We start from the raw sequence: 22,782 nt of genomic DNA on the forward strand, positions 1-22,782 counted from the left end.
TTTGATAGTTGACCCATCAAATCTGCGGGTAATTATACGAGCCGATGGCGGTCGAAACGGAATGATCTCGTGTTATGCGTGGCCGGTGATCGCACTCGATTATCCGCGGAGCAGACACCCGTTCCGTGGGTAACCAAGCGGGCAAGGGTAGTTCGTCGACAGTGCCGCGGAGAAGGGAAAACCGTAAGGGTTGCTGGTTCGAAACTGGGCTGAGGCAGTCGGTGCTGCCGCGTATTGGCGGCGTCTGTAATTAATCGCTGGGGGTAACTCGAGGAACGCTGTTAAATTCAATTGTTTGCAACAAACAGAGTTAAATAAACACGCCTCCATTTTTTCTCTTTTCCATTGAATTTTACTCGGTTATTTTCAAAACCAGCATCAGTAGCATTTTGTTAGATTTGCGTTAATAAAGTTTAGAATAGAGACAACATGATAGACACGCAAACTATGGTATCGTTAACATAATCGTTAGCAACAATCAGAAAATGATTTACTTTGACGCTAAGCTGACGATTTCTTTAGAGAGATAGTGCCAGATAATAAAGCGTAAGATTTGTGGTATTTAAAAATATCGTCTATTAATATTTCCATAATTGAATGAATAGTTAATCAAATCGAACAAAATATTATAAATTTCATCGGACGAAGAATTCTAAAATTTGACACGGATGAAGATTCAGTCGTGGAATCTTGAAACCGCTCGAAATATGACAGCTCCCCGAATTATTCGAGAGCGTAAAACGGGGACATCGCTTTAAGATCGATCGATCCAAGGAGCCGGCAGCCGAACGCAACGCGTTATACCAATTGAACTTCGTCATTAACCACAAACAGCGTGCTTAGGCGGCGGTGATTCCCCACTGATCCGATCGGAGCGTCAGCGCTCCGTTCCTCCGGACAATGATTCCAACCCCTTGGGACGGTACGCGTAGGTTGATGCCCCATCTTCGTTCACCCTATTGATCTCCCATTCGTACGTCCGTGCTCGACCGATTGACCGACATTCGATCGTCAATCGACGCGTGTCTCGATCGATCGTGGCTCGCGACGATCGCCAAAACATCCCTCGAGATGCACCCTCTTCTCTCACCCTCTTCTCGCATCGTTTTTTTTTCAATCGGATTTTCGTTCCACAGAGGATGTTCAGGGTTCGAATTCTCCGTGTAAACGTAAACTCTGTCTGGGTTCGTAGAAAAATCAACCCCCAAATATACAACTTGGGTACACGAAGCGGGGACACGTGGATGCGGAGGCGGTAATTAGTAGCGCTGTTTGATTTGGACGCTGAGGAAGACTCGGGACTGCTGATTGGTTGCTGCAGTCGGTAGTCTGCGTCTCTTGGCTTTCGAAGGAAAGAACAGCCCCGGGCTTTTCCCTCTAGGACGCCACGCGAGACGAGGAGACGCGGGTAACGCGACCTAAGAGCCGGCGGAGTCGTCGAGATTCGTGCGAGGCGCGGGTCTCGAGGCGAGATGGGAAACAGCGACGTTCGAATTAGACGCTCGCGGATCCCGAGGATGCACAAAGCTGGCCCGCGAGCTGTCTTTCTGGATTGCGATCGTAACGCGGAATATTAAACGTTTCCTCTGCTTTTTTTTTAACGCACTGAACTCGATGATACGAACGTACTACTTCTTTCATACTCTTTTGGATCAATGACATAAGAGAAGAAAATCGTCATGGATCATCGATTGTCTAGTTCACTAAAAAGCACTGACTTTGAATACTTACAATATAATTTGTCCTACTAGCTTTTTAAATTTAAAGAGGAAGAAATAGAAGCAATTTTACAACTAAACTAGAGGGTCGATAACGCTGTCGCTCGTATAAAAGCTCGAAAAGGTATCTAAAAAAAATAACGGCTCGAGAGAGAGCTGAACAAGAGGCAGAGGGTTAAATTTGTAATTTGTTCCAACAGAAAGTAACCCGGGCGTAAGTGATCCGCGAGCGAAAAGAAGGGGTTGAACCGTTGCACGGCAGCCTTTATTTCCACCTTGAGGGGAACCAGTTTTGGGACAACGACGCTAACGAGCTGTACTCCCTCTCCCTCCTCGCATTTTTCGCCCTCTCGCGCGTATTTACCCTGCCGCGAGGCGGATTTCCCGCAGAAAGATTGTTAGGGGGTTAGGTGGGGGTGGCAGCGTGGATGAAGACAGCGGAAGAGGATGGAAAAGCGAAAGGAAAGGAAGGCGTCGGGGCGAGGGAGAGGGTGCAGGATGTAAGACGAAGGAGGCGTGGCCTCGGCATTGATCCAGAACCCCCACTACCGTGCTTAAAAGTACGGCCCTGGTTGCTCGGTTCCGTGCTCACCCCCGTGTCGACCTCCTGTAAGAAACCGGCAAGAAATGAATATTCATGAGCCACCGGCTTCGCCGTCTCTACCTTCTTGATTCGAGCGGAGCCAGCGGGGAAAAAACCGGGTTATTCCATCGAGGGTGACACGGGGACGAAGTTTATTCAACTCCCTCGCTGCGTCAAACGTTTACTTGTCCCACTTTATTCTTTCTTCCACCCCCTCTTTTTAAATACAACTACAAATCTTCGAGATCGTGGAATAGAGCTTCTTCTTGTTTTCGCATTGTTTCTTTCGATCTCTAGGTTGTTGTGTGTAATTGTTTATTTTATCTGATTGTATTTGCGAGCGAGTTTACTTGTCCCACTTTATTCTTTCTTCCACCCCCTCTTTTTAAATACAACTGCAAATCTTCGAGATTGTGGAATAGAACTTCTTCTTGTTTTCGCATTGTTTCTTTCGATTTTTAGGTTGTTGTGTGTAATTGTTTGTTTTATTTGATTGTATTTGCTGGTAATAAAGAACGATGGAATAATATATCCTCGGAGGGGGAAAGTTGGATCTGATTAACTGCGTCGAACATCGATCAGCGTGGAATTCAGGGAACCGGTACCGCTGGAAATATCCAGCCTCGGATGCGTTTGGATTAATTATAGCTATCCTATTTCTATTTACAGTCGCAGGATATTGCTTTATCTAATTATCGACGTGAACCATAAGGGAAGGGAAAGTGGCGTTGCCAATGGTGGAGGTTCGTTCACCGGTATTCCACCACTGGCTGAAGCGAGTCATTTTATAGAAGAATTTCTATCGTTTCGTAATTGCTAGCTGGCGATCCTGTCAGCAATTCCTTTGGGATTCTTATCATACACCATTTAATATTCTCTCATCAAGAAGTTTCCTTCTTTTACGAGCTCTGAGCTTCGCGTTAAGAAACTATTCGATGAGATTGCAATGCATCGTTCTTACGAACTAAAGTCGCATAGAAAATGTTTCTTTTATTAACAATAAGGGATGCTGTGGGTGTTGCATATATTTAAAAAAATTGCAAGCATCACTCTGACATATCCTTCTTATATTAATATCTTTAAATCCCCTTAGATCTTAGATTGTTCGATCACGCGAAAATAAATTCGCACACGTGTACATATTACTAAAAATCATCACCGTCGCTACAGCTCGTTAACGGCTAACTCAGACATCACCTAAATTCGCAGTAACATCTTCACGCTCGCGTTACACTATCGATATTCACATTTTTACAAATCACGCAGACAAAAGTGAACACGCGAATTCCTCAGCGTTCGTCTCGATGAGACGATCGACCGCAAGGGTTGCACCGGTGGCATTCCTCCGGCTGAACCGTACGAGCAAAGTCGAACGTCCCGATTTTCAGCTGGATCGCGGGGCGAGCGTTATTTTATCCAATTTCGGGGATGCTCGCGATAGACAAAGAGGGAACGAGAGGGCGCGCGACCAGGGTGGCGGAGGGTGGCACGACGGCTGGTGGATTGGTTGCCGGCTACGACGTTCCCAGAGTACACTGGGAGTTTGTTCTAACTTGCAGTCGGTGCCAGTTCTCCTCAAACAGGATAGATTATATTCCAGGTCTCTCCATTTCGTTCCCGCCTAGCACGCGAATCGCTCGCGCGCACCGATTGCTCCTGTTTGCTCGATCCGACTGCACTTAACTGCCGCCATTTCGCTGATTGTGAAAAATCCCGGCGGCCGCGAACACTGCTCGAAAGGGATTGTCGTTGTTCCGACAATTTCAACGTCGATTCGCGTTTGCGATTGAAGACAGACTCGACAGGGTTAAAACTGGATCGTCCCTTTCAATTACGAGGAAGTTATTGTGTCAGGACCGTATGGAGAATAATAATTATTATTATTGCTTCAGCATGTTGTACGGTAAAGCAATTTCTACGAAGTACGACGTTTTTCTGGGTTAATATATATATATTAGAATCGCAGGAATGCAAATAACAACCGCGTTCGCATAATCTTCTGACAAACAACTAATTCGCGAATACTTGGAGAAATTGTCAAATGTCGGGCGTCAAGTCCGTAGGAGTTATTTTGATTGCGCGAACCGTGCAACTATTCTCTTCTCTACTTCTCAGTTTCGCGAAATTTCAGTTCGCTTCGAAATCATTTCCGCTGGAATCGACTAAAAATGTTCGAGCGAACAGCCATCGTGCCCTCCAGAATTTTCTAACTAGAACGCAACAATTTCGAGCTCGCTCAGCTATCCTTCGAGGACGAGATCCTCGAGGGTCGAAAGAGAGAGACTCGCACGCCCCTTCGCGATTTAATTCACTTTGATCGCGAGAGAGCCGCGACGTATAACGAAGACCTCGAGCTTCAGCTGCGAGAGATATAGGATTAACTGGGTCTTCGACGCGACACATCGGCTCGCGGTGCACTCTACCGGAAGCGCTGTCCCAGCGATCGTCAAGCCACCCGTAGCCACGAATTTTTCCGATCCGCTTCCACCCGGCTGGCCGGACGAGAGCGTCCTGGATGCCGCCCGTGGAAAGAAAGGGTTGCAGATTATACTTCGGTGCAGCGTGAGGCGGGCCTTTGTCGGTTCCGTTCGAGGAAACACCATTAAAACGGAATTATCGAAGATTGACTCGCGTGCTGTGGTCAAAGTAGTCTGCAACATCAAATTAAAATGTCAGCTCACAGGTTAATTACGGTCACTTTAAGGGCCCTTTGAACCCTGGTACGCGTTAGAGGGTGATTATATACACGTGGCCCGGCTGGAGGGGGAGGAGGGGGTCGGGTGGATGTTCCCAAGTAGGATATTAATATCGATACGGATGCAGTTTTCCGCAGCGGCGTCTTTAAACCGCCGCGACCATTCTCCAGCTGCTACCCCCGACTGGTAAACTGCATTCACGGGGTCCTTTAAAATATTTAGAGGGATCTAGTCCAGGGGCAGGGGCTGGTGGAGGACTAGGCGGAGAAGGTGTGTAGGTGGTGGAAGGAGAGACTCATCCAAGTTGGCAACTTTCGGTCGTATTAGCTTTTGTATATATATTACCTCATTTGCGAGAGGAAAGCTTATACTTCTACCCCCTGTAGACACTGTACAGATATATCTGCGGCCACCCTGCCGTCGCCCGTTTTACAATATACTCGTGCACGTGCCCCGGCTGTACTCCGTCGTCGCGGCCTGTCCGCCATCGCGATCCTCGAGAACGTCCTGAAACCTTTTTTCTACCAAGATCCGGAGACGCGCGACACCATTGGAGATTCCGTCGATGGATTCGTTGACGGGCACCGGTGGCGTCTATCAAAGACACCCTCAAAGGTGTCTTTACAACCCCCAAAGAGAGAGTGAATGAGAGTGAGAGAGAGAGAGAGAGAGAGAGAGAAGGTGGTAAGTTTCCAAGCGACCGATTTGGAGAAAAATCAGGAGACGGGTTGGTAAATGACGCGAGAAAAGCAACGAAGGGTGTACCGATCCGGTGCATCGGGCAAGTATTGGCCGGCTGTCAGATGGTAGGCGGCTAGGCAGAGGGCTAGGTAAAGGGAGAAGGTACCTACGAGCGGAGGTTAGGTCGGAATATAGTTTAAGCTAGACGAATGGGCCGGTGGGTGGCTGTGGAGGCAGAAGAGTGAGCCGAGGCGGGTAGTTTTGCCTGGGTACCACCGCTCCACCTCGCCCAGCCACCCCCTTCCGCCCATCCCCTCCAAAGCTATCCCGCCGCCCAACCCCTCTAGTTACTACTCCGCCACCTTCTCCACCTCCTCGACGACGCCATACCCTCGTTCATAATATCCTGCACGTCAGACTTTGAAAACTCCAACAATTTCCTCCTGCCGCCTGGTTGGAGAGCCGAAAGAGGAGAAGGAAAGGGGGGCTGAGAGGGGAGGCGGCAGGCGGGGGAGGTGGGCGACGTAGCCGGGGCTCGGGAGGGTGGGTTTTCTACCCGCTACGCGGGAGAGATGGTTCCGTGCTGGTGGATGCTGGCGCTGGCTCGTCGTACTCCTCGTCGTCCTCCTCGTCGTCCTCCTCGTCGACGTCGTCGTCGTCGTAGCCGTCGTCGTCGTCGTCGTTCGTGGTGGTAGTGGCGGTAGTGGTGGCGAACCGACGCTACGAGGGAGACGAGTTTCGAGTTTATATAAAGTTCGGGCCACATCAATAATTATAAGTAGAGAGCCGAGGCAAGATGGCGCGCCCGACTGGCAAACCCCCCATCCCATCACGTGCCAACCGAGTCATTATTCAAACCATCTCTTACTTCCTCTTGTTTCCTCCTCTGTATCGTCCTACGGCCGCCTCTTGCCGGGCCGGATGATCGACGTGTCTCCGGCCGGGTGATCGAGGATCGATCTCCTCGCGACGGAGCCAGCCACGTTTTAGGGGCGCGCGGCGTGGTTACGTGGTTTCGCCGCGTTAAATCCGAACCGCGGGATTTGGGACACGTGCTGGGCTGAAATATCGTCCAATTATCACGCTGACGCGTCGATATCTTTTATTTCCCTTTCTAATTAAAATTGCCAAGGTCTCCTCGGAACGACGTGTCACTTAGCTGGGCTGATGAACGCCTGTCGCGCGACGGATAATCAGAAAATTAAAGATCCCCCTCGAAGCGAAGCGTTAGGTTCTCGCTTCGACTCCTACCCTTAACCCTACTCCCATTGGAATTAGGTTCACCCGGTTCCAGGGACATTGTCTAAACTCTCGAAGTTTTGCCACCCTGTTGGAGAACGTCAAGGTCGCTAGTCTGGACTATCGAAGGCCAACGTGTACTACCCTCTGCACTCGCGATCGCGAATGTTCGATTGTTTCCTGCTCGATGGACATAGTTGCGTCGAGAACAATTTTCACAGAGGTGTTTAAGGAAGTAAATTGTTTGGAATGAGGTAAATCACGACGCGTGCACGCTCGCGATATCGTTTCGCAGGGGGTTTATAAAGGTTTAACGAATCTGAGAATTATTAAGGGCACTAAAAACACTCGAGGGGAAGGCGATAGGAGAATGCTCGGTTTCCTGCAAAGATGACGGTTGATTAATGTTGGGGGTAGTTTCTTACTCACCCCCAGCGGTTCGGGATACTCGGTTACAATGGCGGCCGCCACCTTAGATAACGCGCAGAATTAATATCGCGCGTGGTGCGAGTCGGCCATGGTTCCACCCTGTTCAATTTATAATTTTAAACATCCCCCTCACCGCTCGAGGTACAGTCGGGGGAGATAATAAATATCTGAAGATCATTTTCCGCGCACCAAGAAATGCTGGAGATTTAACTGGACGGTAAAAAGAAGAACGAAATACAACCAATGAAAATCAGTAGTACGAGTCGCTGCTAGTCGGACAGAATGACTAATAAACTGGTCGTTTGTATTGTCACTACTTCTACCGATACGCCAAGAAACAATACGAGTCGTACAAACAATAAGGAGAACAATAATGACCAATAATGTAGATTAAACTGGAACACCAGTAGAACGAATCGTTATTAATCAGACAACGTGAGTAATTGGAAGAAGACACTCATATCGTCTCTAATATTTATAGAAAACGATAGAAACTGTATAAACGACACCAATGAAGAATGACAAGATCGATGAAACATTGCTGACAGTAGAACGAGTCGAACATTAGTCGGACAAAGTGAAACGCCCCGCAACGAGCAACCTTCGCGCGAGCTTTTTCCGCTGGTCTCGTATCAAACGGACGCTCCCAGAAGACCTTGGCAAACAGAAGTATCGGTAGCTCCGTTTGCACGGTCGAGAGGAAATTTTTGAGAGGCGGTCCGTCGTCGACGAGTTGTCCGCCACTTTCGACGCCAAAGGGCGTCCGGCTAGCCCAGCCGCATAGATACACAGCGGTCCACCGGCCGGGGGATCGGTTCGAATCTGTCCCTAACGTAGTTTCCAGTTGAAACGCAGATCTGGTGTTGCCCTAACTCGACTGGGGAAACTCAGAAATCTAATGCCAGGAGGACACACACAGGCCGCGCCAGCCAGCCCGACGTTAACTTTTAATGCACGGGATTAGTGGCGCGGGTGCACGCGGGGGCCGCACCCCCGAAACTTTGCGCTAATTTGTTCGTCTATTAATCTCGTACTTCCGACAACCGGTCGTGTCCCGGCTCACCGTGAAAAAGAACTCGCCGTTCGCCGACTCAAAATACAGCTCCACTTTCAATTTCCGCGTATCCGAGAAAAACCACCGTTCCATTTCCATTTTCAACCCGTTGGTCGGACAGAGAGTGGATAAAAGGGGTGGACGAGGAAAAATGTTGCAGGTGAACCTGCGCGAACGCAATCACGGTAAAATCAGGGATAATCGCCCGTGCCGTGGAGAAATCTGGGTCGAATGGGACGGTGTAAAAAGAGAAGAAAATTGGGGTGGAGGTGGAGGTAGGGTTGAAAAAAGGAGGAGAAGAGAGTGGCTCGCGTGTAACCGGCGCCGCAGCGGGCACGAGAGGCCGAGGGTGGAGGGTCCGCGCTCAATTTACCGGCCGCGGAAAAAAGGAACGCGGCAAAAGACGGGAAACAGCTTAACGGGGTTAAAACCACCCCTTCGGGAGCCCCGGAGGTAGGAGGTAAAAAAGCTAAGCGGCGTTTTATAGACCCAACAAGCGGCCCGCGTATACCGAGCCGGGTGCCAACCCCGTTTTTACACCCTCGTTGGAAATTAGAGGCTTTTTGTGCTAAATATACCCACCCACCGTCCGCCCACCCTCTTCCTTCCTCCTCGTCTCCTCTCTTCCGGACCCGGGTACGCGCACGCCACCAGTGAGTCTCATATTAATTTCAACTCGACGCGAATCCGGCCACGCCGCAAATTACTCCGCCGACACTCTTTTTAATTGTCTCCTAGTGAAAGACTGGCTTCATCGACGACACCGTGGAGGGTGGCTTTTTTACTGGCCCTCGCGGTTGCTTTTTATTCTCGCCACCCTTTCTCGCGGCTCGATTGTATTTGCGAAAGAATGCGCACGATGACGCTCGAAATCTGCGAGTGATTTGCGATTAACGGGGGAGGAAGGGAATTAATGGCGCGATCTCGCAGGTGGATTCGAACGGTTCTTGAACGGCGTTGAGAATTTCTGGGGAACGAGAAACGGAAGGATACACAGAAGGGGGGCGTTTGAGAATCTCCTCGAGGCGGTTTAAGTGAAAATAAAACGGTCGAGCTGCCGGGCAAGAGGGTGTGAAACGAGGGTGGCGTTCATCTCACATAAATTAGCCCGCGAGAGTAAAATGCAAAACATTCGTTCAAACCGCAGTTCAACACGGACGAGATTGGTCACGTTGCGGCTTTGTCCGTCCGAATTCGCTCGGGGGTGAGCACCATCCCTCCCCTGTCGCGTCTCTTCACCCGCGAACGCATGAATTTCAAGATTTCAAGCGTCCCACGTCTTCTCCCTTTTACCATCGAAGGGCTGAATAAAACTGAATGAAAAACGATCGTGTCTTCCACGATTATCTTTAAACCCTTCCACTACTGTAAACATATATATGTGCATCTTACAAAAATGAAATCCATCAGCTGTAATAAAATCAATTCTTAATTTGTACCCGTGTCTTTAGTCGATGTCGAATGAATTTCATATCTTCTCGCGTGTACTCTTGATTCTTGACTCAATTATTTTGTAATTTGTATACTTGTTGTATACAGAGTAATTTAAAAGAAATAATTTTCAAAGAAACTGTTGTTAGATGCGATGTAAACGATAATAATAAATTGTACAAGCGACACGAATCGTCCAGGAACGAAAAATTTCGATCGAGAATCGTAACCACATCTACAACCCCCAGAGTACAGATACCGTGGTATTAATGTCCCCGACCATTTCGAGTAATTGTGGTCCGACAAGACAGGCGCCATCCAAGGTGAAATCTCCGCCGGAGGTCGTGACCATTGCCGTGGCTCATCCGCTCGAAGAAGCCGTAAACGCGGATGGCAGTCGACGCGCGGCGTCCTTAACGGGGCCATTTTTAGCTAGTCGCTATCAGGCGATTACTGCGGTTAGGAGACGCAATACCCATGGGCTCCATCGAAGATGCAACTAGCTGAAAATTCATGGGTCGCACGAAGGAATCGAATATCGGCGTTGCATCGGAACCGATGTATCTTTGGCCCCCGTTATTCCCTCGAGGGTGTGTGTATGTGTACGGCGGGTGGGCGAAGGGGGTCGAAGGGGTGGTGGGTCGAAACGGTGGGACGGCGAGAGCTGCCACGGCTGCTACTCTCTCGAAGAGGCGAGACGACGTTTCTCTAGGCGGTCGAATGGGTGTACCGGTATGGGGAGGTGTGTGGGCCCTGATAGCGCCCGATTCCAGCAACGACTACGAGGTTATAGGTACGGGAAAGGTGCACCAGAAGAGGAGGACGAACATCCAAGAGGGCGAGAAGGGTGGAGGAGGCGAGCCGGCGAAGAGACAGCGGAGAAGGAGGAAGGTTCTAGGTGGTAGCTGAGCTGGCTCTCTATCTATCTATCGCCCTCTCTCTCTCTCTCTTTCCACCGGCTCTCTCCTCTCAGCCCTGCCGCTTCTGGCTTTCGAGGCAATATAACTCGAAAATGGTGGCTGGCTTGCGAGTGCCGTTATCATTTCTTAGCCCGGTATCAGCCCGCCCTCCCGGTTATTACTGCACCCCCGGGGCTACGCCATGGACTCTTAGATAAGCCACCCACCGCGAAGGTGTATTGTCTGTTTCACCTACCCCCTCGCCTTTCTATAGGTTCGCCGTCTCCTTCGCGCCAACCCTTCTTGCACATCCTTTCGCCCGTCCAACCCCATCCGCCTGGCTCTTTCCGTACGCCTCTCGCTGCAGTACTTCTATTCCCATCCTCGTGCCACTCTCTCCAGCCACTTCCGACACTCGGGAGATGTATAGAATTGTTTGAGAATCGCCCGAAGCGCCGCGAGATTACTTGGGAAAACGGATATGTCGTTCGCCCAACGCCGTCCGATAGCTACGAAAACGACGTCTATCGATTCTTCCGTCGGTCCGCTGGTAGGCAGACCCCACGTTCGAGACGCTTCGCCAGTGGGACACTCTGGCGATGCTGTCTTCTTTCGATGGTTTTCTCAGCATAAATCGCTCGATGATGACCCGTGGAAGGTTTCTCGCGTGACTGCGCGCGATGCCACGCTCTCGAGCGTTCTTCGAGAGGAAGTTCGTGCAGTTCGTCCTTCTTGCGTTTGGCGCGAGGCTGAGGAGATTCTTTGAATTTTGATCGTTGGAGATGAACGAGATGCGGTAGACATTCTGTTTTGATTGAATGATACTCGTTAAGTTAATTTTAGAAATCGATACATAATTTCGTATAATTTTTGTATTTTTATAAATAATAACATGCGAATAATGATCTGATGCAGAGGAAGTGTCTTTTATACGTTACAGATGAAAGTAAACGAGGAAAACAGAGCGTCGAATCGGACTGTATACACAACTGCGAAGGGTTAATGGTTCTCCAGTCTACTGAGATTCAAGATACCAAGAATTCTGATTAACCTTTAGAGAACCGCTACTAGATTTGTTCCAGAAACTAATATACACGTGTATACACGATCTAACACAAATTCGTTGTCCAGACTCGAACCATCGTGCAATAAGAAGAAGCAAAAATTCGAAAACTGTCCAGTTTCGAGAACGTAGCGACTGTACAAATTTTCGCAAATGATCTTTGAAACATTTCCAACGATTAGGACCAGCGTTACCATCCATCGAAACGTGTGAAACTTTTCATTAACGTTACTCAGAGAGTTAACGAGAAGTAGACGATAAAAACCGTTCGTACATCCGTTCTCCAACATTTTTCGCTGCTTTTTGGTCCGCAAAGACGTATCGAGAGATTCCTGGCTCTCGTTCGACCAACAAGTGAGGCTGCAGCGGGCGAAGCGTGAACCCGCGAACGCGTGCGAAGAAAGGATACTCCCCATGGGCGTTCGAGGACGAAAACGCGGGAGGCGGCTTCGAGAGTGCGAACGATTCCAAATGAGGTCGGGCCGACTGACTGATGACGTCATTACTGTCAGGCTTAATGAAAATTTCCGGAAAGTTACCGCTCGCCTCGACTGCTGACGCCATGTTACCTTCGCCGTGGTAGCACAGAAGGCGATGCCATGTGTACGTGTGTCTACCCCAAGCCTGTGTGCGTCTGTAACAGGGGGTGGGGTGGGGGGTGGTTCAGGGTGGCATAGAAAGAGAGAGGAAGAGGAAGGGGCGGTAGGTGGGTGGGTGGTTGGCGTTCGCGAGCGAACGAGAAATTTTACGAGAATTTCCGAGACTAATTTCTCCGGCGCTTTGCGCTCGAGGCAGGCGGGCGTCGTTAATTTCTGACGTTAATTGCTAAACCTGAAGTTTCTAGAAATTTCCTGGGCGCCCCTAACCTCGCTTCCACCCAGCCCCGGTTTATCCTCCTCGTTTTGCCCTCTCTATCCCTCTCTCTTTCTCTTTCTCTCTCTCTCTCTCGTCAGCTACTACTTCTATCTGTATACGCGGGGCGCGGATCCGTCGAGGCTGGAGTATCCTCTTTCCGCCGCGCGCGACTGCTTCGCCCGGTTTTCTGATATGAAGATTAAGCATCGTTTATTCAGTCGTGTAGGCGGTCCTCGCGTCGTCCTCCTTCACGAGGCCGTCGAGGACGCGGTCATCCGGCTGGTCCGCGCGCCTTTCGTTCCTGAAAAATTGACGAACCTGCGTGTGTCCCGCGGCGAAACGTTCTTGTGCGATTAACGAGAGGTAGGATGGAGAAAGTAGCGACGCGGGAGGGTGAAATCGGTGACCCGTCGCCTTCGAGAATGAATTCTTCACGAGGCTCGTTTGCTGCTTAACTAGAACCAGGACGATAAACACAACCCCTTTGAAATTTTCGTCGCGAATAAACGCGCACCGTGGGAAGGGTTGCGCGTCGACAGCCAGCGGTCGACTTTCCAGCGAAGACGAGAAAAAGTAGTCGAACCGCGCCGCGAGAAGATATACAGAGCAGGTAACCGCAACAAGAGCCTTTGGTCAATCCTTGAAGCATTGGAACGGGTGATCGTGGGGAGTAGAACGGAAAGGGTTACGTCCCCTAGTCGGAAGCGTGTAGCAACGATATAGGCAGGATGGGTGGAGGGCGGTAGAAGGCGCGGGGCTCGAATTCGTCGCGATAAAAGGGCGAACGTGGGAGCGAGAGAGTCGGTTGTTCCTTGCGCCCTCGCTTAGTTGTTTAGTTTTCCGCCATCTTTGTTCGCGCTTAGACGAAACGGGGGTGCGGCGGGAGGAGGAGCGGGTGCTGCAGGAGGAGCAGAAGGGAAAGGAGCGGGTTAATAGCGGGCTCCAGCGGTTCTGCAGCCCCGTCGAGGGTTTCCGTCGAGGGAAGAAGAGCGAGAGAAAGAGAGAGAGAGAGAGAGAGAGAGAAAGATCGTAGCGGGTGATGGCGGGAGGCCAGGGTGAAAGGGGTTGCGAGCGCGTTGAACGGAGCGAGCCGAACGCTTCTAGGATAGATGGGAGGAAGGAGAGAGGCGAGCAAGTCGGACGGAGTAACAGGCAGAAATAGCAAAAGACAGATATGAACCGTGGGGGGTGAAAGGCGAAGAGGGAAAGAGACTTTACTTACTTACACCCTCGCCGGGGCTCTCTGCCCGTGGCGAGACGGAACGATGCGGCGCTCGACGCGGGGGAAAAGGAACGACGAAGGTAGGTATTTCCCGTAGCGCGCGCGCAAAAGGCACCGTAACGATTTTCTGCTCCTTCGAAGGAATATGAAAGGCGATATTTGCGCGAACCCCAGGACCAGAACGCGCTCGTCGAGCGAGAGCGAGGACGGGGTGGGTTGGCGGCGGTGCGCCACGAACAGGGATGGAAGACACGCCGAGCTGTCTTCCTCTCTTCTACGCCCCGTCGTCTGTATCCGCAGCCAGCTCTCTCCTTTCCCGTTCGACGATGGAAACCGAGGAGAGGCTGGGTCGCCCTGGCAAATACCACTCGGGTGGGATTTAAGGGATGAAAAGGGGCAGGAAGCCTTCTTTGCTGCCTCCGGCAGAGAGAGCTCTTTGATGTCACTCGACCTGCCGCCTAATTTTCACTCCGGCTCGGCGACCTACTCGAAAGACGCGCGAAAAATTATTAATGCCCCCTTCAAGGTGATTATTAATGCGAGAATTGAACGCGACGAAAGTTCCCGGGGCGTTGCGTCGGAAATTTATCCGCACTCCTGCGCCTGATCTAGGGAAACTCGAATAATTTAATCGTTCGATCGACTTTTCTCGAAAGAAACGTGAAATAATTGTCGCGAACGAACGTACGACAACAACGATGCGAATTACGAAGAAATTGCAATTTTTTATGATTGCACACTTAAACAGGACCGAACTGAATCCTCCCTTGCCACGTTGTTTTATAGCAACGATAAAATTCAGAACAATACAGAAGCATCAAGTGATCGTAACATGTTGGTAGCGGCGTTCAACCCTGAAATCGAACGAAACTTTAGCACCAAACGTACCTCCATCAAAAATTACCAACATTCTACTGTTAAGCAAAAAACCAGTGGAAACGTGTCGCGATAGTCGGACACTCTCGACGCTCGACGCGATCCAAGTGTTTCTCACGACGTTACCAAGCATTCCCTCAACGCAAGACGATGATCGTACGTTCGAGTTCGAAAAATAAGGCGAGAACCAGGCGAATTCCGCGTGTCGTTCGAGACAAGAGCGCGTCGCGGATGGCGTTCGGAAGAAGAGACGGGGAAGAAGGTTGCGGGCGGTGGAATGGGTGTCGAGGGTGGTCGTGGATGGTGGCGAAGAAGAGGTGCGCCCGGGTGGAAGCTCCCTCATTCCCGGCTGGAGACTTAGAGTTGGTAATTAAATACAAGGAACCTTGCTTCGCCTCGTCTCGCACGGAGTCAGCCGGTGCCCGCCGTCTCTTTCGCTCCCTGGCCCGTGTCTTCTTGCATCCCCCTCCGGTATGCCCGGAATACAGAGAGGGTTGTATTTAATTCGAGACTTCATTCGATTTACTTCGAGTCGCGGATTAGGCGCTGTCGAACTTCGAGCAAACGACCGACTGACGCCATCTCAACGATTGCCGGGGCACGCCGACCGACATCTGTTATGGTGGGTCCCTCGACTCCTCCCGCGACGCCCACCCCCTGCCCTTTGAATCACGAAATCATCCGAAACTGCCCTCCCAACTGCTTTAGAAATTATATCTAAATATGCTTCACACAGTTCGTAATGTTTACCGCGTTATCCATGGTACAACAATTAATCCTCTTTTCGCACGTTTACAGTATATAACACTGTTCGAAATTATTCAATAATTTCTTGAAATCAAATGAAGTACTTTTCATCAAAAACTATATGAGATCCATATGCATCTATCTAGATATAATTATTTCATCGAAGAACTAGATGAAGATCAAGAAGAACAATGAAAACAAGCGAAAACAAGAACGCACGGAGTAGCAAACAGTATGCAGGCTACTCGTAGCAAGGATCCAGGTGGTGATAAATCGATCGGCCCAATGGAATGGAATCGTACGTCGGGACCAGGCGTTTCTTTTCATAAATCAATTTCTCGATCAACCGGTGAGACATATACGCGCATAGTCGTGCCATTATTGGCAATAACAGTGTTACGGCAGCCCATCCATCCACCGAGAGGCTTCTCTCTCTATCTCTCTCTCTCTCTCTCTCTCTCTCTTCGTCTAGTAGCCCTCTCTATCTTCAACCGGTGTGCCGGCTCTCCGCGGCAGTCGTCTCGCTCTCTCGTGGCGAAACTCAATTCCCCAGGCCGCGCTGAACGGAGAGGGTGCGCGCACACTTTGCTTGCTCCCGCTACACAAGACGAAATTTCGTTCCCGCCCGCGCCCATCCTGTGCCCGGTAATTGTGCACGTGAAGCAACCTGAAACCTGCATTTGCCCTGTAGGTTCGCAAAGGAGCCCCGCCGCCCCCGCCTGCCCCCCCAAAGACGCCGTCGTTTCTGTCGGGGTAACTTCGCCGCGAGGAAAAACCGCGTCTCCCTCGTTTTCTCTGCCAAGCGAGTTCGCGGTATTAAGTAACAGGTGGATGAGAATGAGAGAGAGAAATAGAGAGAGAGGGAGAGAGAGAGAGTGGATCGTTAACCCTTTGCAACCTTATTTTTTCACCTCTCGATCGTTCATCCATCGATGCGAGTAGTTCCAAGAAACGAAATGGTACCAAACATTGACAAAAGGATCTTTGGTACTTGAATCAGAAAAAATTTCCAAAATGGAGTCGATTATATTGTTCATTCTAAGAGATACGTCGAGTCGATGGCTCCACTGCCAACGCATAGTTCTTACAAAGCTTATTTCACCCCTTTCGCACGTCAAAGGGTGCCATCTCGGCAAGGAAGCCAAAGCAGGCTCATAGCAGAGAAAAATATAAGCGACAGCTTCGGAATTACGGTATACTCGGCACTCGAAAGCGTTCAGGGAACCGTGGAGCGTGTTAGACGCGGGATCGTCGGAAAGGGCAAGAAGCTCGCGGCGTCGAAGCTGAGCCGCGCGGAAAGAACGTTCCTGGCAAAGGACCGGGGACCGTTCCGGTTCCCGTTCGAGGGCGGAAGAAGCGGCGGCGGGCGAGGGATCGAAAGGTGGCGGCGGCGCGCCGGGGAAGCCAAGGAAAGGAAAACAGCGGACGTAGCCAAACAGAGCCGCTAACGTCGTTGGGAACTTGAGCGGGGACCCGGCACAATAAGACGGCTCAATGAAAAGCGTCCTTTACTGCGGCTGCACCGTGAATGCTTATATGCCGTGTTCTCCTCCGCGCTCGCCTCTCTCTTTCCCTCCGGAACCGGATCCGGCTGTTTCGTTCTGGTGTCTCACTCTCTCTCTCTCTCTCTCTCCCTCTCTTTCCTTCTCGCACTCACCCTTTCTCTCCCTCTGCGCTTCGCCGTGGCCCGTCGTTTCGTCGTCGCTATTTGCGCGATATCTCGCTCGTTGGGCGCCGGCTCAGCCAATGAAAGCGCGCGGAGGCGAGCTTTTACGGCGTTCTTACGGTATGGCGGGGACCGCAGTAGGGGTGCGCGGAGGGGCGGACAGGGGGTGCCGCTGCCTCCGCAACGTTCTTATTGTTTCAGCCACTCGAGCCACCCGCCCGACCCTACCAAACCCACCCAACCCACCAGCACCCCCTCGCGCACCCTCGCCCCGCCGACCAACCCCCTCGTAGCCTCGCAGCGCAACCACCTTCCCGGGTACCACTCCACGAGTTTACTCCCTCTTCACGGGGCGCGCAGAGGCGGCGGCACTGTGCTTAGAATTTTAATGGACCGGCTTAGAAATTGTTGGCGGAATTAGATTTTAGGACGAGATTAGGCGGGGCTGGCACACGAAATTACTGGCAAGGAGCGCGGGAAGAGAAAACGGAGCCGGGGGGTGGTTGGGACGGGCGCGCGGGTTCCTCGCGCGAAAGAGGCCTCCGCTCTGAATTTATGCCATTGTGGAAAGAGCACGCGGCTCTTCCCGTGAATCTCGGCTCGCCTCGTTGAGCCTCGAGCAAAGGGGCGAGAGGGTGGCCTCGAAGGCTGGCGGTCCGAATTTTATGATCGACCTTGGCGTAGGCCTCGCGCCCTTTGCCGCGAGGGGTGCTATCCCTCGCGAGCCTTGAGTACCCCAGGATTTTCCTACGGCCTGGTGCTGGCAATTGGATTTCTGTGGAAATCCTAATTAACGAAGAACGATGGAGACGTCGCTTTGCGCGTTGCGTCTTAAGCTTCACGGGGTGTCTTAAAGGTAACCCAAAAGTATAGTTTACTATCAGGTGCACCAGGGTGCATCGTGTGATGGACCGGATAATTGACAATTGCACGATGGTTCTCGTGAAGTGAGACTTCCGTGCTTCTTAAAAACGAAAGAATTCGACTTTATCGTACACCATCCCTCCATCATCCGTGAAAAATCCAAACACTGTTCGATGGAAGGGTACATTGACTTCGACAAAGAGGGATGAAGAAGAACAAATTCGAATCCGCGCGAGCAACAGAGAAGAGAGACGCGAAGAGTCGACCACCCTCGCAAATCTCAGCCGTCCTTCGATACCCTTTTCCGGTCCTCCATCGTGCCGCGCGTAGAGAACGGTAAGACGCGAGCGGGACGGAGGAGGCGCAAATATAGGGTGGGTCGAGCCCCGGTGGTGTTTGAGTTTGAAATTACGAAGCGAGAGAATTTATATGCCCGTGCCGGCTGTTCTTGCGCGGCGCGCGGTACAAGTTTCATTTATTTAAGGCAACTTGTACAAAAGCGGCGCGCGGTGGGGCGAACCCCTTGAGAAGGATGGGCGAGCGGCTGAACGGGGTTTCGCTCGGCTGTCGCGCGAGGCGGCGGCTTTCTTCCGCGCCTCGCCGTCTGAAACCGTCGACTTGCCATGGGAATTTGAGTGGTCGCACGCCTTATGCCGGTGTCAGCCACGGGGTCAACCCGTATTTCACCCTCGGTGTCGGGAAAATTTCGTCGAGAGCGCGTCTCGAGCGTGGCGAAGACAAGGTAAGCGTTCACGATGATTTAACATTTTTCCTGGACTTTAAAATGTTTTTTTTCAAACAGCAATTAAAGTGTCGATTAATGAGATCGACTAACTGAGATTTATATTAGAGATGGTTAGGTGGTTTTGGGTTTTTGCTGGAAACCACAGTTACCATATCGTTATAGTGGGACGATATGTGTAGAGAATTATTTTTTTGCATCTGAAAATTAATTAATTATAGCAAAACATCGAGCTTTATATAAGACGAGAAGAAAGTAGAGCGACCCACCTACTTTCTTAAGCTGAAATCTCATTTCAGTTGCTTAAAGCATCGCCTAAGGAACTCGAAGTTAATTAGCCTCTGCACACATACGATCGTAAACTATCGACGCGGGAGGGTAGTTTATTGCGATACTCGGAGGATTCCAGGGAAACGTCGAAGATACAACGAATGAGCCGTGCCAAGCACCGAGTCCCTCTAGAAACAGCGAAAACCTAACCGAACGAGAACCTATAACAATCCATTTCCCTGATAAACAGCGAAAATAAAAAAAAATCATTCCCAAACTCGCGAGGAAGCGCAGAAATCCGTACGATCGAACGATTGACCCAGAAGAACGACGTGATTCCGTGGGACGGCGATGGAAAAGGTCGAATACAACAGCATCGATGTCAGGAGAAAATTGGGGGTGGGTGTTCGGATCTTCTTACTTTGAGGCAGTTGCGCGTGGAAGCAACGACGTGCCCCGAAGTTCCTCGAGGTATCTGGTACCAGGCTCTCGTACCCCCGGCTCCTCCATTTCAACGGAATTCTCTCTCTGCCTCCCTCCGTGCCCGTCCTAGCCTGCAGCCCGTGTCCTCTGCCTCGGTGGCTTTGTCTGCAACTTCAGAGCCGGGGTGTTTCGCGATTATAATTTAACGACGCCGGCAACGAAGAGAAGTTGGCCCCAGAAATCAATGCGCAGCGCCGAGACAAAAGCCAGCGACGACAGAAAGTCGGAGAGAGAATGAGGCCCGGGACAGGAGAGACAGAGAGAGAGAGAGTGAGAGCAAGAGAGAAGAGGACGAGGATGAGCGAGAGAGAACGAAGACAGGGCGCGGGAGGACTGTTTTGAGAGAATATAAGGGAGCCTCGAAAGGGAGGACGGGGATGCTTCGAATGTCTGGATCGAATGTGTACGAGCTGGTTCTAAGTATCCTTCGCCGCGGGACAGGTCGCGAGGCTCGCCCTGTAACTCGAAGAATACGTGGCACAAGATTCTCTTTCGACATTCTTTCGACTCTTGTCCACTGTTCGAAGCCAATCAGACATAGAGAACAAGAGACTGACAAAGAAACGAGTGCGTTCGACAAGAAATCGTGTGACACAGTCATCTAATTGATTCGTCGACACTCGAGAAATACAGAGATAGGGGTGCATTCGAAAGAAATCGAGGTCAATGAACGTATGATGGTTGAATATTGAAGGCAGCAAAGGAAAGAGAAAGGGAAACGTTCGAATGGCATATGGAAAGAAATTGTGACCCGTGAACGGTCGTGGTACCGCAGCACCCTCTCTTGATCTGGCGCGCGACAGACCACCCCCTCCGATTCCTGAACGACGCAGGCACAGACGCCAGACATTTGCGGCGGGTATTAAGAAATCTCTGCGGACGTTTGGCGGTCGGCCAGCATTCCCGGCGAATTAAAATACCGTGCCGGACGCGCGGGGTATCTCGCATTGCCGAGGTTTTCCTCGCTGCCGCAAAAGTGCCGAACGATTTGTCTTCCGAAGGGGGAAGCCGCGCGTCGATGAGAGAAAAAAGGGAACTAGGAGAAGAAGCCACCCCTTTTGTTGTCTATAGACTGACACAGAACTACTGTAATTATTTTCTCATTGATGACCAATGCTATTCCACGTTTCTTTTGCACCTCGATGTTAATTACCAATAACAGAACATCTAAACCATAAAATGTTCTCATACAATAGAGATATAAGTGACCTCGAATAAGAATCTCACCAAAAATCAGACTTTTCTCTGCTTCAAAAATTGAAGATTGTAATTGACTGCGTTAAATACAATATAAGATTGAGAATAATTGTTTCTAATGGACTGTTAACAACATCCCAATGTTACTATTGTGGAATACAGAGTAATGAAGCCACGACTGATCAACTGAACACGTATTTTCCACGAATGACTCACTAAACGGTTGCGATGATATTCTTCGAAACCTGTCAGTGCTCACGCTTAACCCTTTCGCCTTTGCCACTCTGAATACCACCTCGAACAGCGCTACAGTAGCAAGGAATATAATCATTGGTGTTCGCGTTTAAGAGGTATTGCCGATAAACGCGTAGAAAGAGGGAATTATCGCGGTTGGTGACAGACGCAGAAACGTCGTTGAACGAGTGAGCCGAGGGAGGCTGGCGCGAGCGTTAAGGAAACGGCATAGACAGTTTTCAAGGTACAACGGGGGTACCTGACAGTCACGGACTGGAGGCGTTTGCAGAGGCGCGCGCGTACCCCGCCGCGGCGACGCGGCGTGTACAAAGTCGTAGCTCGCGGCCCTTTCATTTGTAAACGAAATTACAGAATAAGGCTGGCGAGGAGGAGCTGGAGGGCTGAAGAAAGATAGAGGGAATAGAGAGGTACGGCGTCAGCATCGAGGCGGGTTATGCGACGTAGCTGCAAAGCGCGGCGGAGGAGGCGGTGGGTGTAGGAAAGGGGTGGCGCGGAAGAGCCTGCTAGAAAAGCGGTGGAAGGGCGGACAGAAGGGGGTGGATTTTACTCCAGAGCAAACGGCTCAAAGGAAATTAAGGAGCATTCACTCTGCGAGATGCTCCTACGGAGAAATATCTTCCCTATGAAGAGAGGCGCGACGAGATGGAGAGAGCAGGGTGAAAGGGAGACGGGGATATAGTCGAGAGCTACGAACTGCTTTCGAATACTGGAGAATCCACGATGAATCTCTTTCGTAGGCAAAGGGCAAGACTTCTCCCGTAGCTTCGTCGATGACAAAAGAGGCGCCCAACGAGGGGGCGACCCAAACCTATCACCAAGACGCGACTCGTTTCTGAATAAAATCATCGATGAACCGTCTTGAACGCCAGAGAGTTCGCACGGGCGACGAGGGTGAATAATTTACGGCGGAACGGTGTGTGACGCGGGTTCGCGGCGACGCTGCGATTTGTCACGAAAACGGAGCCCACCGGTTTCAGAGATTTTCGGGACGCGCAATTCCTGCCTCGTAGGAAAAGCAATAAAGGCGGCACGGGAGGGTGAATCCCCGATGAAGCTTCAAGCAGGCAAAGCGGCATGCTTGAGAGCACTCCAGAAGCACCATTGCCCTCATCCTGTTTTTCATCCCTTATTTTGCCAGCGGGGGTAGAAGAGGGTCGGTAAGACGGGGGTGGCAGTATGGCCGCTTTACTCTCCGGGACTCCGCCCTCGAGTGGCTTCTCCCTCGAAAGGGGAGAGGAACTTGGAAAACCTGACTATCCTACAGGGTAGTACAAAGTACGTACTTACGGCGTAACGCGGATACGGGACGAACTACCGTGGGATGGGCGGCTGTTCTAGGGGGGATGGGTGAAAGGGTAGGTGGGAAACGTCGTTCCGTGCGTGGCATCTAGCAACCGTTTACGTGCCACGTTCATTTTTATCGCATCGCCAACTGCGACGCGCGCCACATTGACCGACACGTTTAACGATGGGGGCGAGTCGCGTTTCCCCTCTTCTGGAGAGAAGCAACCATAACTACCAGAGAATACCAATAGTTGCGATAATAAAGATATCAACGTGAATCGACTTCGTCCTTTTCACACTGCTACTGAAGCTCTGCTACTATCTTTGCCTTTAGGGAACATCGTAATTTCGACAGAAGAGTATCAACTTCAGTTTTCTTGGAATTAAATGCAGCAACATTCTACGACTATTTAATACTTAATCAATAAATTGAATAAGGATGAAGCTAAGTTCAACTATGGATATTATACTACTTAGTTGAAGAAGAAACTACGAAAGTGTTACATTAGAAAATGAACGAGAATTATG

The sequence above is a fragment of the Xylocopa sonorina genome, chromosome 9, assembly GCF_050948175.1.
Source record: "Xylocopa sonorina isolate GNS202 chromosome 9, iyXylSono1_principal, whole genome shotgun sequence".
In the NCBI taxonomy this organism is placed as follows: Eukaryota; Metazoa; Arthropoda; class Insecta; order Hymenoptera; family Apidae; genus Xylocopa; species Xylocopa sonorina.